The sequence below is a fragment of the Schistocerca nitens genome, chromosome 8, assembly GCF_023898315.1.
Source record: "Schistocerca nitens isolate TAMUIC-IGC-003100 chromosome 8, iqSchNite1.1, whole genome shotgun sequence".
Classification (NCBI taxonomy): Eukaryota; Metazoa; Arthropoda; class Insecta; order Orthoptera; family Acrididae; genus Schistocerca; species Schistocerca nitens.
In genome coordinates, this window is record NC_064621.1 from 147780338 (window position 1) to 147796890 (window position 16553).

Genomic DNA, 16553 nt, shown 5'->3' on the forward strand with positions numbered 1-16553 from the left:
TAAGCCTGAGCCACAGTTCTGAATGCTCCTCTCTAGACCCAAATGTCTCTTTATCTAGTTTGATGAGCATATAAACCCTTCTAGCCGTTTCACTTGCTCATTGTACTTTGGCAACCATAGTTGCTATAACTGCCTCATGGTCACTGATATCAATTTCAATGTGGACACCTTCAAAGAGGACAGGTCTATTTGTTGGCATTAGATCCAACATATTTCCATCATAATTGGGCGTCTGAACTATCTATGCTAAGTAGCTTTCTGCAAAGGCATTCAGTAATGTTTGTCAGGACTGTTTTTCCATGCTCACTGCATACACAACAGTAATTTTCACAATTGATTGTTGAATGATTAAAATATTCTCAGATGATGAGAATATGATTGTGGAACTTATGTACCACTGAACTTAAGTTTCCTATCAAGATTAAAATTTGCTGATTCACAACTCAGTGGATTTTGGTATGAAAAGAGATCTCTGACTTGAGTACCTGTTAATCGTCATCTCTAAGACTTTAAAATGGAAAGGTTGAAGATTTTCTTTTCCCAGGGTATCTATATGATTTTAATAAGGGAAGGTTAAAGATTTTCTCTTCCCAGTATCTATTATGAGTCTCTTGCTTCACAAAGTGCAACGATAGCTTATCAACCACTTTATGGTTGACTGCCCCATCTAAATTTAATTTTTTGATATAATTAGATTTATCAGACATCTAATCTTATCATTTACAATGTTAGAATTGTTCTCAGGGTTACTCACCATTTTCTTCAGACAGTGTGTTATTTGCAGGTAATATTTTACCTCTGTAAAATGACGTTTTGTGTAACGTTGAAGTCAGTCTGAAAAGTAAATTATAACAATTAATACAGAAAGGTCACCAAGTCTGAGAAAATTATAAAAAAGGAGTTAGTGCTTCCAATGACTATCAACTATTTTAATATCTGTCTCTCGTCTTTGTACAAGAATTTATATAAATGTAAAAGGTAATTTATCTCTCTCTCTCTCTGTGTGTGTGTGTGTGTGTGTGTGTGTGTGTGTGTGTGTAAAAGAAATGCATCAAATCATTAGTATTATCACAATATCCATATTATTGGCACAAAAACCCACACACTCGGATAGCTCAGTGTTCTATGCAAATAAAGCTTTTTTTCCATTCTTTTTCTTTTTTCAGTAAGATATTACAGAGCAAGTGCTTCCCAAGATAATTTAGTTGAAAAAAAAATTGTTAAGAATATCAACTAAATCTCCACATTTTATTTAATGGTTTATTTAAACAGCTTTTTGACAGGGATTTTTTCATTACAAATATTTCACTCTGCAGCAGACTGTGCACTGCTTTGATCTGCCAGATAGTTTCAAAACATTTCACACTCTGCTTCTGAGTGAAAGATTTATTTCAAAAACCCCTAACCTGTGGTTGAGTTGAATATCAATCATATCTTTTTTTCTAGTAATACTAGTTAAGAAAGGCATGCAGCAAAGCTTATGTGAAGTTTGGAAAGGATAAGTGAGTTGTACTGGCAGAACTACAGCTGTGGGGATGGGTTGTGAGTCATTCCCGGTTAGCTCAGTTGGTTAAGAACATTGCCCAAGAAACAAACTGTAACAGTTATAAACTCTGATTCAGCCCACAGTTTTAATCTATAAAAAAGTTTCACAATGGACTGTGCTGCAAATGACATAATCCTAAAAATTTTAATGGATTTCTGTGACAGTTTAAATAACATGTAAGTCAGCTCTGAAACTGTGGTTTTTCATCACAATGTCACAGATTAACTGACATCTCTAAAATGAAAGTAGATACAACTAAATTATGGAGAGTCAGAGAATTAAGAAATAACACACTATTTTACTCAATCGAGATCAGGCAACAGCCATAAAAAGCATAAAAGCATAAGCATAAAACCTTATTACCTGAAATTCACTTTCTTAATGTCATCATATGCTTGTGCATTTAATGGTGGGTAATTACTGACAAAGAGAACAAATATTTCATGTATTTTTACATTATAAAATTGTTGAAGCTTTCATGGCCACTTCTTAAAATGCTGCAGGCCAGTGCTCATCTTGGAATTTGTGGCTGGTGTTGGTTTTTATATTAATAAAAACAAAATTACAAATTTGTAGAAAATTACATTCTATTATACTTTTAAAAGAAAGTCATCTTCTAGTGGATTTTTTTCCAACTAACAGAAAAAGTACTCTATGGCATTGGTCCCTTAATTAGCTTCCATTAAATTCCTCACACATAACAAAGTCCCAAGGGACTGGAAAAAAGTGCAGGTGACAGAAGGGTTAAGAGAATGGACTTGTAAAATTACCAAGCAATACCCTTAACATCAGTTTACTGCAGAATTCTTGAACATATCTGCAATTCAAATATAACAAATTTCCCTGGGACAGAAAAGCTTCTGTCCACAAATAAGCATGGGTTTAGAAACCATCACTCGTGCTAAACTCAGCTTGCCCTTTTTTCACATGATATTCTGTGAACTACATGGCAATAAGCAGATTCTATACTCCTAGATTTCCGAAAGTGTTTCACATGGTGCCCTACTGCAGACTGATAATGAAAATATGAACAACAGAATAGGTTCCCAGATACACGAGCAGGTCAAATACTTCTTACATAATAGAACACAGTGTTCATCAGAGGCAAGGATACCACCAGGAGTGCCCCAGGGATATGTATTAGGACCACTACTGATCTACATATACGTAAATGATCTGATGGAATGTGTGAACCACAGTCTGTGCTTGTTTGCTTTCGAAGCAGTGGTGTACAGGAAGTTGAATGACTATAGGAGGATACAAGAGGATTAGACACAAGTTCTGCTTGGTGTCATGAGTGTCAGCTCATTCTAAATGTGGAAAAATGTAAAATAAAGCAGATGAGTAGGAGAAACAATCCCGTAATGTTCGAATACAGCTTTAGTAGTGTGCTGCTTGACACAGTCATTAATATTAAATGGAAGGGAAATGATACATACTAGTACAAGCTACCTCCATCACGTACTGTACAGTGGCTCGCAGAGTACGAAGCAGGTGTAGATAGAATAATTTTGGTGACTTTCATCCTGTTTTTTTGTCCATGCAAAAGTATTTAACATGTTGCTATGACAATACGTAGTAAGATAAACACACATCTTGATACACATTACTTGTGAGAATGCGCAACAGATTCATTGCAGCCAATACAAACTATCAGTTTGGTGCATTGTTATAAAGTTCAGCAGCTAGATTTCCAGAGAACATCCCATGCATATTTAGTGATTTTAAAAAAATAAAATAAAAAAAATAATGGAGATTTTTTTCTTATTTATTACCATGCAAGTTACTTAAATCATGCAACATCCAACATTGTAAGAAGTCAACTAAGGGTCACAATAAGCAATACCATAGGTGTTTAACACATGGGATATCCCACAAAGATGTCCACATGCTATGATTAGAATGATCTTTTCAGCAATGTCACCCACCTAGTAAAGTAACAAATATCAAGTTCATTGAAGGTGTGTTGTTGTTCGTGTTTTCAATTCAAAGCTTTCAACTGCAAACCAGCTGTGAAGCTGTTGAGTAAAGAATTACTATTATGATTTGACAAACAAACACTATAATTAGAGGTATGTTAAAACAAACATCTGAGATAAAATGCCTTGACATAATTTAGAATCTTCTGTTAAATCTTTTATTATCTCCTACATCGTTAACACAAATTAGGATGTATCAAAAGGACAATTTATTGAAAAAAAAAATTAAAATTGCAAGAAAACAGAATGGCTTGTCCGTATTTACCCCCAGCAAGCAAAAGTGTATTATTGGTGACAAGAACAAATAAATGTACCAAAAACTGTCCTAGTGTGCCAAACTACTAGTTCTTTCCTATTAGACCATCTTATGCTGAGCTCTGCATGACCTGCCCCTCCTTTTAACCTTCTCCAAAGTCTCCCTCTTACTTCCACGAGGAATAACTTATAATTCTGAAAGCTAGAATAGGTTTTTTTGTGATTTTATATTTGACTACTAGCAGTACTGTAATTTTTCCTCCTGAAGGTCCAGCCATTTTGTCTCCTTTAATTTCAAATCAAAAGAATATCATCTATTCTATCTTTTTAAATAATCTTAACTTTCAAATAAACTCAAGATAGCTTACCAATCATGGAACAAGATTATTTGGTGCCTAAACATAGTGCTCAATATGTAAATTTGATCCAGACTCTCTGTAGATTCACTCAAAAGACTTAGCATCGTGACAAGCCCACTGGTACAAGATTTACAGATACAGAAATTAGATCAGGAACAAATTACAAAATGAAGCTACAAACATCAAATACACAATTTCTTAGCTTCTCAGTTGTCATTATTTTTTCAATAGTTGGGAACATTAAGATTATTGTGCATATTTTTCAGTAACGGTATGGACAGAAAACTATGCTGACTCACTGTTAATAACTTTATTTCCTAATACCTGGTGATATACCTTACTATTGTTGTGTATTTTCTATCTTCAACTTTCCACTGCAAGAAGCATTAACATCAGGTTGCACCTGTAGTGCTCTTACGTAACGAAAAAAAAAAAGGAAGTTTCGCAGACTGCTGCTGCCATACATTGTTCTATAAATTCTACTCTTATGATTTAACTGTCTATTCCCTCCATTCATGTAAATTACATTTTTTTCCTCTTGTCCCAAATATAAATTACAACATTTTTCCCCTTTTTTTCCCAAATTCCCTCAAAAGTACACCCCCCCTCTGTGTATGTTCAGTATCCCCCATTTGTCCCACTTGGTACAGGTCCCCACACTTGAGCAGTATTCTAGAATGGGTTACCCAAGTGACTTGCATGCAAGCTCCTTAGCAAAATGATTGCAGTTCTCCAGTATTGTACCAATAAATCGAGTGTACCACTTGCTTTACCAATGACTGAACCTAAGTGATCATTCCATTTCACATCAACACAGTGGGTTACACCCAGGTATATGTGTAAGTCAGCCGATTCCAACAGTGACTCACTGATATTATAGTCATAGGATACTACACTTTTTCATTTTGTGAAGTGCACAATTTTACATTTCTGAGCATTTAAAAGGTTGGCAATATCTGCACAACTTTGAAATCTTATCATGAGCTGACTTAATATTTATACGCTTATCAACTTCTTTCAGGTAGTACTTCATTGCAGATGACTGCATCATTTGCAAAAAGTCTGAGATTATTATTAATATTGTCCACAAGGTCATTAATATGAAACATGAAAAAAAAGTGTCCCAACAAACTTCCCTGGGCACACCTGGATTTACTTCAACATCTGTCGAAGACTCTCCATCGAAGACAAATTGCTGCGTCCTTCTTACCAAAAAATCTTCCATCAGTCACATACTATACTTGAGATGCCATATGATAGTACTTCTGACAGTAAGTGCAAGTGTGGTACTGAGTCAAATGCTTTTCAGAAATCAAGAAATACTGCATCTACCTGACTGCCTTGATGTGAGCAGGGATTCACTTGATCATGCTGGGTGGCATGAAGGAGTTCATTCTGTCAAGATACCTTATTATGATTGAGATCAGATTATGTTGTAAGATTCTGTAACAAATCGATGTCAAAAATTGCGATGGCAGTTTTGTGAATCACTACTTCTACCCTTCTTGTAGACAGGTGTGACCTGTGCTTTTTTCTTCAAACTACTGGGCACTTTTTTTTTGTTTTTTTTTCCAAGAGATAAACAACAGAGTATAGTTAGAAGATGGGCTACCTCAACTGCAAATTCAGTACAGAGCCTTATAGGACTTCTGTCACACCCTGGAGCTTTGTCCAATGTTAAAGATTTCAATCACTGACACTAATACTTATTTCACTCATCCTTTCAGTGATGCAAGGATTGAACTGGAGCAATTCCCTTGGATTTTCTTTGTAAAGGTACATTTGAAAACAGAGTAATGCGTTTCAGCTTTTGCTTTGCTACCCTCAATTTCAATTTCAGTTCCTGTTTCATTCACTAGGAACTGGACACTACCTTTGGTGCCACTAACAGCCTTAATTTCGTTGAGTTTTGTGAAAGATCATGTGACTATATTTTTGCTATGGTAGTCATTAAAGGCTTCATGTACTGCTCTCTTGACAGCCAAACACATTTCATTCATATATATCTCTGGTGCTATGTTTTGCACCTATGATGCAGTAATCTCTGTTTCTTTAGAAGTTTCTTCACAATGACTATATATCATGGAGCATATCTCCCATTATGGACAGTTCTGCTGCATACATACCTATCCATTGCATGGCCAATTATTCTTTTAAACTTGAGCCGTAGTTCCCTTACATACTCCTGCCCTGTGTTACAAGTTTCAAGTTCCTCACTGAGATATGACACTTCTGAATTTTATCTAGTTTACTGAACATATACATCATTTTGCTCATTTTAGTTTTACTTTGTACTTCGGTTATCATTGTTGCCACAACCACGTCACAGTCACCGAAACCAATTTCAATGTGGACATACCCAAAGAGGTCAGGTCCATTTGTTGCCATTAGCTGCAATACATTTCCATTATTAGTGAGGTACTCTTTAAAGAAGGCATTTAGTACCGTTCCACAGGGTGTCTTATCAAGCCCACTACTAGCAAAACTTCGATTCTTCTAATTGATTGTTGGATGATTAAGGTCTCCACTGAATACATTACTTCTTTTCATTTCTTTGCCGACATCTTAAAGTACTGCTTCTAACACTTGGCATATTTCTACAGCTAACATAAGGAGTATGTCTACCATGTCAAACTTTTGAGTTATGAATTCCCGTCAAAGATGGCAAAGTTTGGGCTTATTAATGAATAATTAAATGAGTTTTGTTATGCGTTGCACATATAACATGAACAAGGAAACCTGCATATTTGCAGGACACATTTACCAAAGCAGAGAACACTTGCTAGGATCACAGGTCCACAGTAGTTCACACGCAGACAGAAAAATGTTAAAGAATGCTCACAACTAAATGGTTGTGCATTACTACAGGACTGATTAGACCCTAAAGGATTGATGAGCTTTTATGTTTAGGGCATTTAACAGCAGGCTTTACTATCATCCTAACAACTTTTAAAATTTTCAGTACCAACAATGAAAATATGTAACTGCAGTAAAAATTAAGGATCAAAGTACAAGGAATATAAAAATAACACTAATTCGAAATGTCTAAAACATTAATCATTAATATCTAAAGGCATTAATGCCCAGATAGATACTGTGTTTGCTTCTCTGATTGTTTAGATAAAAGGCTTGTTTCCTCGGAGACAGTGTCATTGTCCATCCCAACACATGACGCATGCTCCTAGAATACTAATGTCATTTACTTACAATGGAACACAACAGGCATCCAATACTAATGGCTCTTCTTGGTGGAGTGCCCTACATGAAGAAGTGCTAGTGTTATCTCATTTAATTTGAGTGACTGATGGGAAATATACAGCTGTTAGGCAGTTAGTTAACCAATGGGGGCTGGTTCTCAGGCATTTCTATCCCCTATATTCTGTGACTTTTCATAATTATCGCTCTCCACAATGATACCACAGAACGCAAGAGGCTGGCATATTCAATCAAAATTATATTTTGTTTGGCTGCTGCGTCTACCACATAATCATCATGGATTACATTTCTAGTGCTGAACACAATATCACTGTGTGTTACTTTTGGAGAGAGAAAGTGCAGCTCTAATCAAACTTCTCTACCGGGTTTGCACAGGACATTATTTGAACAAACTACTTGAGGTATGACGATATTCAAATCTCTATTGTTTGAGAGCCATGAGGAATGCATATATGACGACACCAAAACCCGTGAATTAAACCCGTGAATTCAGTCAGTAAATGAATTCTTCGGACTTTATCTGCGGAAAACTGAGTGGCAAACTAATGCCAGAAATGGACACATGTAAAACAGAATAAACATGCCTGATTTGGTCTCTGAATCTGGAAATTGTTGAAGGATGAATAATTTAGTTTTGCTTAACTGTTGAATGCAAATAACACTGTGTATTACTTTCTTACTTGCCAGTACAGCTCAATTAAATTTATGAACAACTTGCAAGACAATGCCTACTCTTGGGCCCTAATACTTCAACTGTGACTCTTCACCATAAAACATGCACTTGGCCACAGAATCATTGTCATCCACAATAATCACTCACACTCCAGCGGAGCAGCTCTAAATCAGTTTCGCACAGGCCATGAACTGCTTAGGGATCCAGATGAAACACGTAACTGTAGAGAACCATTCAGTATATATACCGATGATTCAAAGCATTATGGCCACTGACCACTATGAGATTAAATATGGCCTATGTTGCGGACACATGTTATGGTAAAGAATGTGACAAGCAGAGCAGAGATGAATGGGAATCATCCAGGCCGCAAAAAAGAAAATCCACAGATAACTTCAAAATGTCAAACTCATCAGCTGTTGGCTTGTCACTATCGTATCTGTGGAAAGTGGTGAAAGGATAGTGAAACCACGAGAAAGCATTGAGATGTTGAATGTCTACACCTCATCATAGAATGTGGAGACTTGCCCTATTTGTAAAGCAGGATAAGCAGAGATCGGTGGGAGACCTGATGACACAGTACAGATTTGGTGTAAGCACGACTCTTATTCGTAAGTGTTCCCATGTTGACCAACGACACTGTCAGTTACAACTGTAGTGGGCACAGGATCATTGACAATGGAGCATGGATCAGTGGAAATTGGTCATCTGGTTGAGTGAATCACATTTCTTGTTACATCATGTTGATGTTTTTATCTGGGTACTTGTTGATACAAGGGAACAGCTGTGTGAAACATGCACTACACCATAAATGAAGGCTGGTGGGAGGCAGTAATATTCTATGGCGTGCATTTACCTGGACTTCTATGGAACTTGTGGTAGTAACTGAAAGCACTGTAACACCTGCAGATTGAGTACACATTATTATGGACCTCCTGCATTCCTGCATGCTTGATGTCTTTTCCAGCCATAATGAGATCTTTCAGCATGACAGCTGTCTGTGTCACCAGTACAGAGTGCCCAGATTGAAGCAACCATTAACAGCTGTCCGCTGTAGTGGATGCTATGTATGCATCACTGGTATGAACATTCTCCTACAGAGTAGAAGCAAGCTAGTTAATCAAGATTCTAGAACAATTTCTTAGCTACTCCTAATGAAGAAGGAAAACAAATGTCATATATCAGCAAAATTTTGTTGTACTCTGAAGAGGTGCTGTGACTGTTTACTGATATAACTGATGATTTAAAATAAAACTCCAGATGTCTACAAAAAGGTCCCACAATGCATGTAAATTACAGGCTGGTGGTTTGTGGACACAAAGCTGGAGACTGTTACAGCCCTAGATGTGTTCCACCATGTTCAAATCAGGCTAATTTGTTGGTAGTGGCATCAATGTGAGTACACCACCATGTTCCTCACTGCAGTGTAATTCTTGTCCTGCGACACAAACTAAAAGATTCACCGCTGTTGGGAAAGACATCAAGCATTAATGGATGCAGGAGGTCTACAATAATGTAAACACACTCCTCAGCTTTCACAGTGCCTTCAGTTACTACTATAGGTTCCACAAAAACCAGAGTGAATGTCCACCATAGTATGGTACTGACTCCCACCAGCCTGCATCAGTGATGCAGAGTACATTGCGTGCAGCTGTTCACTTGAATGACTACATACCCGCACATGACTGTCAACATGATGTAACAAGAAAAGTGATTTGTTCACCAGGTCACACATTTCCACTGATCCACACTCCAATCTCGATGATCCTGTGCCACTACAATTGTAACTGACAATGTCATCGGTCAACATGGAAACATTTGCGAGTCATCTGCTGTGGAGTCCAGGTTCAGCAAAGTGTGCTGAATGGTGGGATCCAAAACATTTATGCTTGCACTAATACTGTACTGTGTCATCAGATCCCTGCCTATCCTCCTTTACAAACAGGGCAAACCCCCAACCTCCACATTCTGGGTTTTTTTTTTTTTTAGGGCGCACAACTTCAACGGTCATTAGCGCCCAGACTACGTTAGGAATGCACCGCGAGTCACAAGTTTTAAACAGCAACGAAACGGAAAACACGATAAAAGACAGACTGACAGGCATAGGATTAAAAAAGAAAACAGCATAATCAAATGTCCTTTGAGAGGGTTGTCAAATTGATAAAATGAAGAACGCGAGCAGCTGCTCGTGGGTCATCCGCTAAAATGGCTTCTACAGTACAGGGCAGGCCAAGATCAAGACGCAGGGTCTCCACATTCTGTGATGAGGTGTGGACATCCAACATCTTGACGCTTACTCTTGGTATCACTATTCTTCAACCACTTTCCACAGATACTCATGACAGTGGCAAGCAAAGAGCTGACCAGTTTGGCATTTTGGAGATGTCTGTGGATTTTTCCATTTGTGGCCCATATGATTCCCATTTGTCTTTGCTCCACTTGTACACTTTCTTTACCACATCATGTATCCGCAATAGCAACTGGCTGTATTTAATCTCATAGTAGGCAGTGGCCATAATGCTTTGAACCATCAGTGTATATAGTAAGTTGTTCTCTGCTGTTTGATCTGGATCCTTAATTTATATGTGGCTAGTGGGAAACTGATTTATAACTTCTTTTCTGGAGTGTGAGTGATCACTGAGGACAAGAAAGATTTTGTGGCCATGTGCATGCTGTGTGGTGAGGAGTCACAGCTGAATTGTTATAATCCAAGGGTAGGCCGTGTTCTGTATTGTTGATACTCTAAGTGAGCTTCAATACCATATATGAAAGTAACAGGCAGCGTTCTTTGAATTTAATGGTCATGCAAAACTAAATTTGTCATCCTTCAACAATCTCAGATGTCAGAGAGCAAAATGGATATGGGTATTCTGTTTTATATATTTCCATTTATGATACTGACAGAACACAGCCAGCAAAACAGACAATGAGAAATTTGTGAGTAAGTTGCTCTCTTTTCCTATGCATTATCAATAGTTAATAGTAGTTTTACCAAAGGATTGGAGCTCTAAGTCATCAGTGTGGTGACCATTTTTTCAGTTGACTGGCTCTGGTATTTCCCCTTCTTAGATTGGTCAGGCAACTCCCATATCAGATCTTAATATCTGAGGATTCTGATATTTTAACATCTGAGGCATCTGGTATTTTTCTTCTTCTTTGATTGGTCAGCCAACTCACAAATCATATCTCAACATCTGAGGCAATCCGCTTACCTGAGTGTCATCTGAAGCAGTCCACTTATCTGAGTAACTACTGCTCATATTTCATGTAGACCAAACCTTACATAATTTTTCAAGTAGCAAAACATTTTCAGTTTAAAGTAAAATGAAGGGTTTAATGAATAATGGAGAATACCTTGTGGCAGAAAAAGTTAGCTTTTGTGTATCGCGCTGCATTATTAGAGATCAATGTGAATTGCAAATTATTTCCAGGTTCCATATTTGAAATACAAATGTCTATGAATACAGAAATAGCAATGCATATACTCAGAACAGCTTTGCAGTAAAGTTCTTCAATAAGCTTAAAATATTATAGAAATGAGGTGGATACATGTCTTCAGTTCACTTCAATATTAGGCAGGCCTCAACTTGTCCAAGGACCTCAAAAAGTGACCCTTTGGGTAACATTTCAAAATGATGCCACTTCATTAAGTCTTCCATTTCACATACTCAAAAATATTCTGTCACATGACATTACAATGCATGATGTATTAGGAGGCAGTTTTTCTATGGCAAGTAATTTATTTTGTTTGGTCAGTTACTAGAGAAAAATGAAATATGGTTTAGGCTAGGTAAGAATTTTACACCAAACTCAGTATAATACTCTGGGCGTGTTTCTCAGTTAGCCTACACACAGTTGTTACCATAACTACAGAGGATCCACAGGTAATACACATTAATCCCAATGACTCTTATTGAGTTAAACTAAACAAATTTAATATGTTAAAAATATTATTATAATACTGCTTTGCTTACAAAAAGAGAAGTTTCTGCCCAAAATATTAAAACTTTCCAATTCAAAGTATAATTTGTAAGTATCAGTGAATTTCTTGTTCATAGTTTTCTTAAATGCAATATTAGGAATACATAATGACCAAAATAAAGAATATGTAATCTCAAACAATGGAAAATCCAGGATGGAATAATGGTAATATTATGAAAAGGATAGACTGCTATTCACCATGTCGAGGAGATGGTAAGGCACAGACAGGAACAACAAAAAGGTGCTAAACATGTGAGCTTTTGACAAAAGGCCTTCTTCAGAAGTAAACAACACACATACGTTCATGCAGGCATCACTCACACACATAACCATTGCCCCTAGCCACTGAGGCTGGAGTATGAGCAACTGTGCACGATGGAAGAAGAAATTTGGGTGGTGGGGATAAGGAGGAGGCTGGGATGGGGACAGGGAGGGCTAGCAGGTTAGGGGTGGGAGACGGTTACGTGCTGCTTGTGGGAGCAAACAGTGACAGGGTAGTGCAGTTAGATGCACCCAGGAGGTTGGGAGGCAGGGAAGGGGGAGGGGGGGGGAGCAATAAAGGAGAGAATTAGAGGAGGAGAAAAACACTGCAGGTGTGTCGCTGGAGTAGAAGACTGTGTAGTGATAGAGTGGGAGCAGGGAAGGGGATAAGAGTGAGTGAAGGACAACAACTAAAGAAGGTTCAGGCTAAGGGGCTTATAGGAACATAGGATATACTGCAGGGAGAGTTCCCACTTGAGCTTTTCAGAAAGGCTGATGTTGGTAGGAAGGATCAAGATGGTGCAGACAGTGAAGCAGCCCCTGAAGTGAAGAACATTGTGTTGAGCAGCATGTTCAGTAACTGTGTGGTCCAGCTGTCTCATGGCCACAATTCGGCTGTGACCACTCATGTGGACAGACATCTTGTTGGTTGTTATGCCCATGTAGAATACAGTTTAACTTATAAATCACATGACTGGTTTCACAGATGGCCCTGCCTTTGATGAATAGGTGATGCTTGTGAGTGGACTGAGTAAGTGGTAGTGGGATAGGTCTTGCATTTAGGTCAGTTACAGGGATATGAGCCATGAGGCAAGAGGTTAGGAGCAGGGATGGAGTAGGGATTGATGAGGATATCGTGTACGTTCAGTGGGTGGCAGAATACTACCATGGGAAAAGTGAGAAGGATAGTGGATAGGATATTACTCATTCCAGGGCACAACAAGAGGTAGCCGAAACAATAGTGGAGAATGTGATTCAGTTGCTCCAGTCTTGTGTGATACTGTCACGAGGGGGGTTCTCCTTCGTGGCCAAGCAGTGAGACTTTGGGAGGTGATGCACAACTGGAGTAATAAGGCATGGGAGCTCTGTTTCTGCACCAAGGTTGGGAAGGTAATTTCATTCTGTGGAGGTCTGAGAGAGATACTTGGTATATTTTGAGAGGGACTGCTCATCACTGGAGATGCAATGTCTATAGGTGGCTACACTGTATGGAACAGACTTCTTGGTATGAAATGGATGGCAGCTATTGATATTGAAGTGGAGGGATTGCTGATGGTTGGCAAATCTGATATGGACGGAGGTACTTATGTAGCCACCTTTGAGGTGGACGTCAACAACGGGGAAGGTGCCTTGTTGGATTGAGAAGGACCAAGTGAAGTGTATGGGACAGAAGGTGCTGAGGTTCTGGAGGAATGTGGGTAGGGTGCCCTCTCCTTCCATCCACACCAAGACGAAGAAGTTATCACTGAATCTGAAACAGGTGAAGGCTTCAGGATATCGGGTGGTTAGTAACGGTTCCTCCTGATGGCACATTAATAGGTTGGCATAGAATGGTGACATGCTGGTGCTCAATGGTGTAACACAGATTTGTTCATAGGTGATGCCTTCAAAGCTGAAGTAACTGTGGGTGAGGATACAGTTGGTCATGGTGATCAGGATGGAGGTTGCAGCAGATTTGGAATCAGCAACAAGAACTGTGGAAAGTTGGTGGGGGAAATGGTTGGTGTCTTTTATGTAGGAGGATAAGTTACAGATAATACACTGAAGGTATTGATCTACAAGAGCAGAGATTCTATCAGTGGGGGCATAGTAACTGGAAACAATGGGACACCCTGTGTGGTTGGGTTTATGGACTTCAGGAAGCATATAAAAGATAGGAGTGTGGGGAGTGGTAGGGGTGAGAAAAGAGATACACTCTGGAAGGTGTCCTGGGATGGTCCTAAGGATTTGAGGAGAGAGTGGAGATCCTGCTGGATTTATGGAACGGGGTCACTGTGACAGGGTTTGTAAGTTTATGCATCCAACAGCAAACAGAGTCCTTCTGCCAGGTAATCCCTGAGGTTCAAACCCATGGTGGTGGAGCCTTTGTCAGCAGGTAGGATTATAAGTTAGCTTCCATATTGAGGAATGATGGTGAGGCAAGCTGTGAGTTTAAAAAATTCTGTAATCAGGGGGTAATTTTTTTTTTGGGGGGGGGGGGGGGTGTAGTGGGGGTGGATCGCGGTTCGATTAGGAGTAAAGTGAGTCACGCAGGCCTCTGCATTAGTTCTGGGTTTAATCTTGTTGGTGGCAAAAAAGTGTTTCCACTGTAGGGACTGGGAGAAAGAGAGAAGTCTTTAAAAGTCCAGCTGAATATGGAACCGGGGCAAAAAGTAGGGTCGCTGGAAAGAACTGGTACTTCCATGGGGCTGAGGTTTTTGGAGGGAAGGTACGTGTCTGTATTTTGTATGGTTGTGGGAGGGAGCCTGCACCATCTGGATCCTTTCTACCAACACCAGCTTTTCTGAACTGCACAGTTAGGAAATCACTGGAATATATCCTAAATTCCTGTAACCCACTTGGCCTTAACCTTCGTTAGTCCCAGTCCTTAACCCATGTATCCCCTTCCCTGCTCCCATTCCTGCACTACACAGCCTTTTATTCCACCAAGGCAGCTACAGTCTTTTTTACCTCCTCTACTTCAATCCTTTTCTGCCCCCCCCCCCCAAACAACTGAATTCCTCTAGCTGTCCTAACCTGTGCCTACAATGCCCGTTTGCTCCCGCAAGCAGCATTTTACCATACCCCACGCCTTCCCTGCTATCCCTCCCCCTCCCCACCCCAGCCTCCTCCTTAGCCTCACCACTCAACATCGCTTCTCCCATCTTGTGCAGACACTCGCAGTCTGGCCTCTGTGGCCAGAGACAGTAGTCGTGTGTGTGTGTGTGTGTGTGTGTGTGTGTGTGTGTGTGTGTGTGAGAGAGAGAGAGAGAGAGAGAGAGAGAGGTGTGTGTGTGAATGTGTGTTTCTCGTTTAGACGAACTATGTTATCCATTTTCTAAGATGCTGACTGCTTACTTATTTTAATTTTGTGTACCCTACTCTTCAAATAAATTATTTTAATCCATATTTTTTATTTCACTTCATTGTTAGTATACTGAAGACTATGCACCTGAAGTGGCCGAGTGGCACCCTCTTGAACCAGAAGTAAACTAACAGAACGAATACTCAGCACCACATTAGTAATGCACCACCACTGGTTAAGTAACCATGGTCAAAACACCCTTGTTGAAACCCTACAAAGCAACGCTAGTGAGCCACTTAGGATCACAACCAGTCTCATGTACCAGTATCAGACCTGTGACTGTTAGCATTTTGACCCCCAGGTCACACTGCCTAGATGAACATCTGTTATGATGTTGACACCCCCACTACTGTCTCCACTATTACCACCTCCAAGTTACAGAAGCGGGAAATGACGAACATGCTCTGAACCTGCAGGGACCATAACTTTGTCGGTGTTAGTAGTATGTGTATCATCCATCTTAAACTGTCTGACTGCTTGTGGGCTACATTCGTTGATACCTATCTCCCATACAGTGCTGTCATGCTAGTCTGATATTCCAATGGAGACATGCCTACTAAACTTATTTGCTGGGTAGCTGAGAGGCCACTGTGAAAGCATACCTGAATCAGATCCACTTACCTGGAAGGCCAGACTGGGTGAAATCTACAACATGCTGATACAATTTGGTGTCAGAAATCTGATATCAGCTGTTCCATTCCACTGTGTAATGAGTCATTGCTGTCCTCTGCCCATTCAATACCAAGTGAAATCTGATGAAAGGAAGGACAGCAGTTCCTTCAACAGCAACCAACCAGTAGAATTCACTATGGTGTGATGAGTAAGTGGCAGCCTGGGCATATTACACTTGCTTGTGGATCGCTTGTTTTTTCTGAATTCTGAGTTTTGTGTGTGTTCTCTCCTTTTCCCATGGAGTGAGAATCACAGACAAGTATGCCACCTGGCACTGTAGATGAGAAAATGGCCATCCATGATGCACTCCAACATTTACTGGATGATGTCATGCATATATGAACAGATAATCTTACAATGCATAACAAAATGGAAATGTCTAAAGAAGAGAGAAGGTTGCTTGTCTGATTACTTCTTTCTCAGATCAATCATGAGAGGAAAAAAGGCATTTTCCTGGAAAACTTACAAACAGATCTTAGTTTGGGTGGTCCTAAATGGAACAGTTATCGAGTGTGGCTTGGTTGAGGTAAATAGGAGATGCAAGGAA

General features: G+C 39.4%; 1 protein-coding gene across 1 annotated transcript in view; it reads right to left on the reverse strand.

The window, feature by feature from the left end:
- LOC126199091 (uncharacterized) overlaps window positions 1-16003 on the reverse strand; it is a 133773-nt gene extending 117770 nt beyond the window's left edge. Inside the window, exons 1-2 of the mRNA XM_049935842.1 lie at window positions 15956-16003; window positions 755-834 (exon numbers count right to left, since the gene is read on the reverse strand). The gene's annotated coding sequence lies outside the window, so the exon portion shown is untranslated. The remainder of the gene's footprint in view (window positions 1-754; window positions 835-15955) is intronic.
- Window positions 16004-16553: the final 550 nt, after the last annotated feature.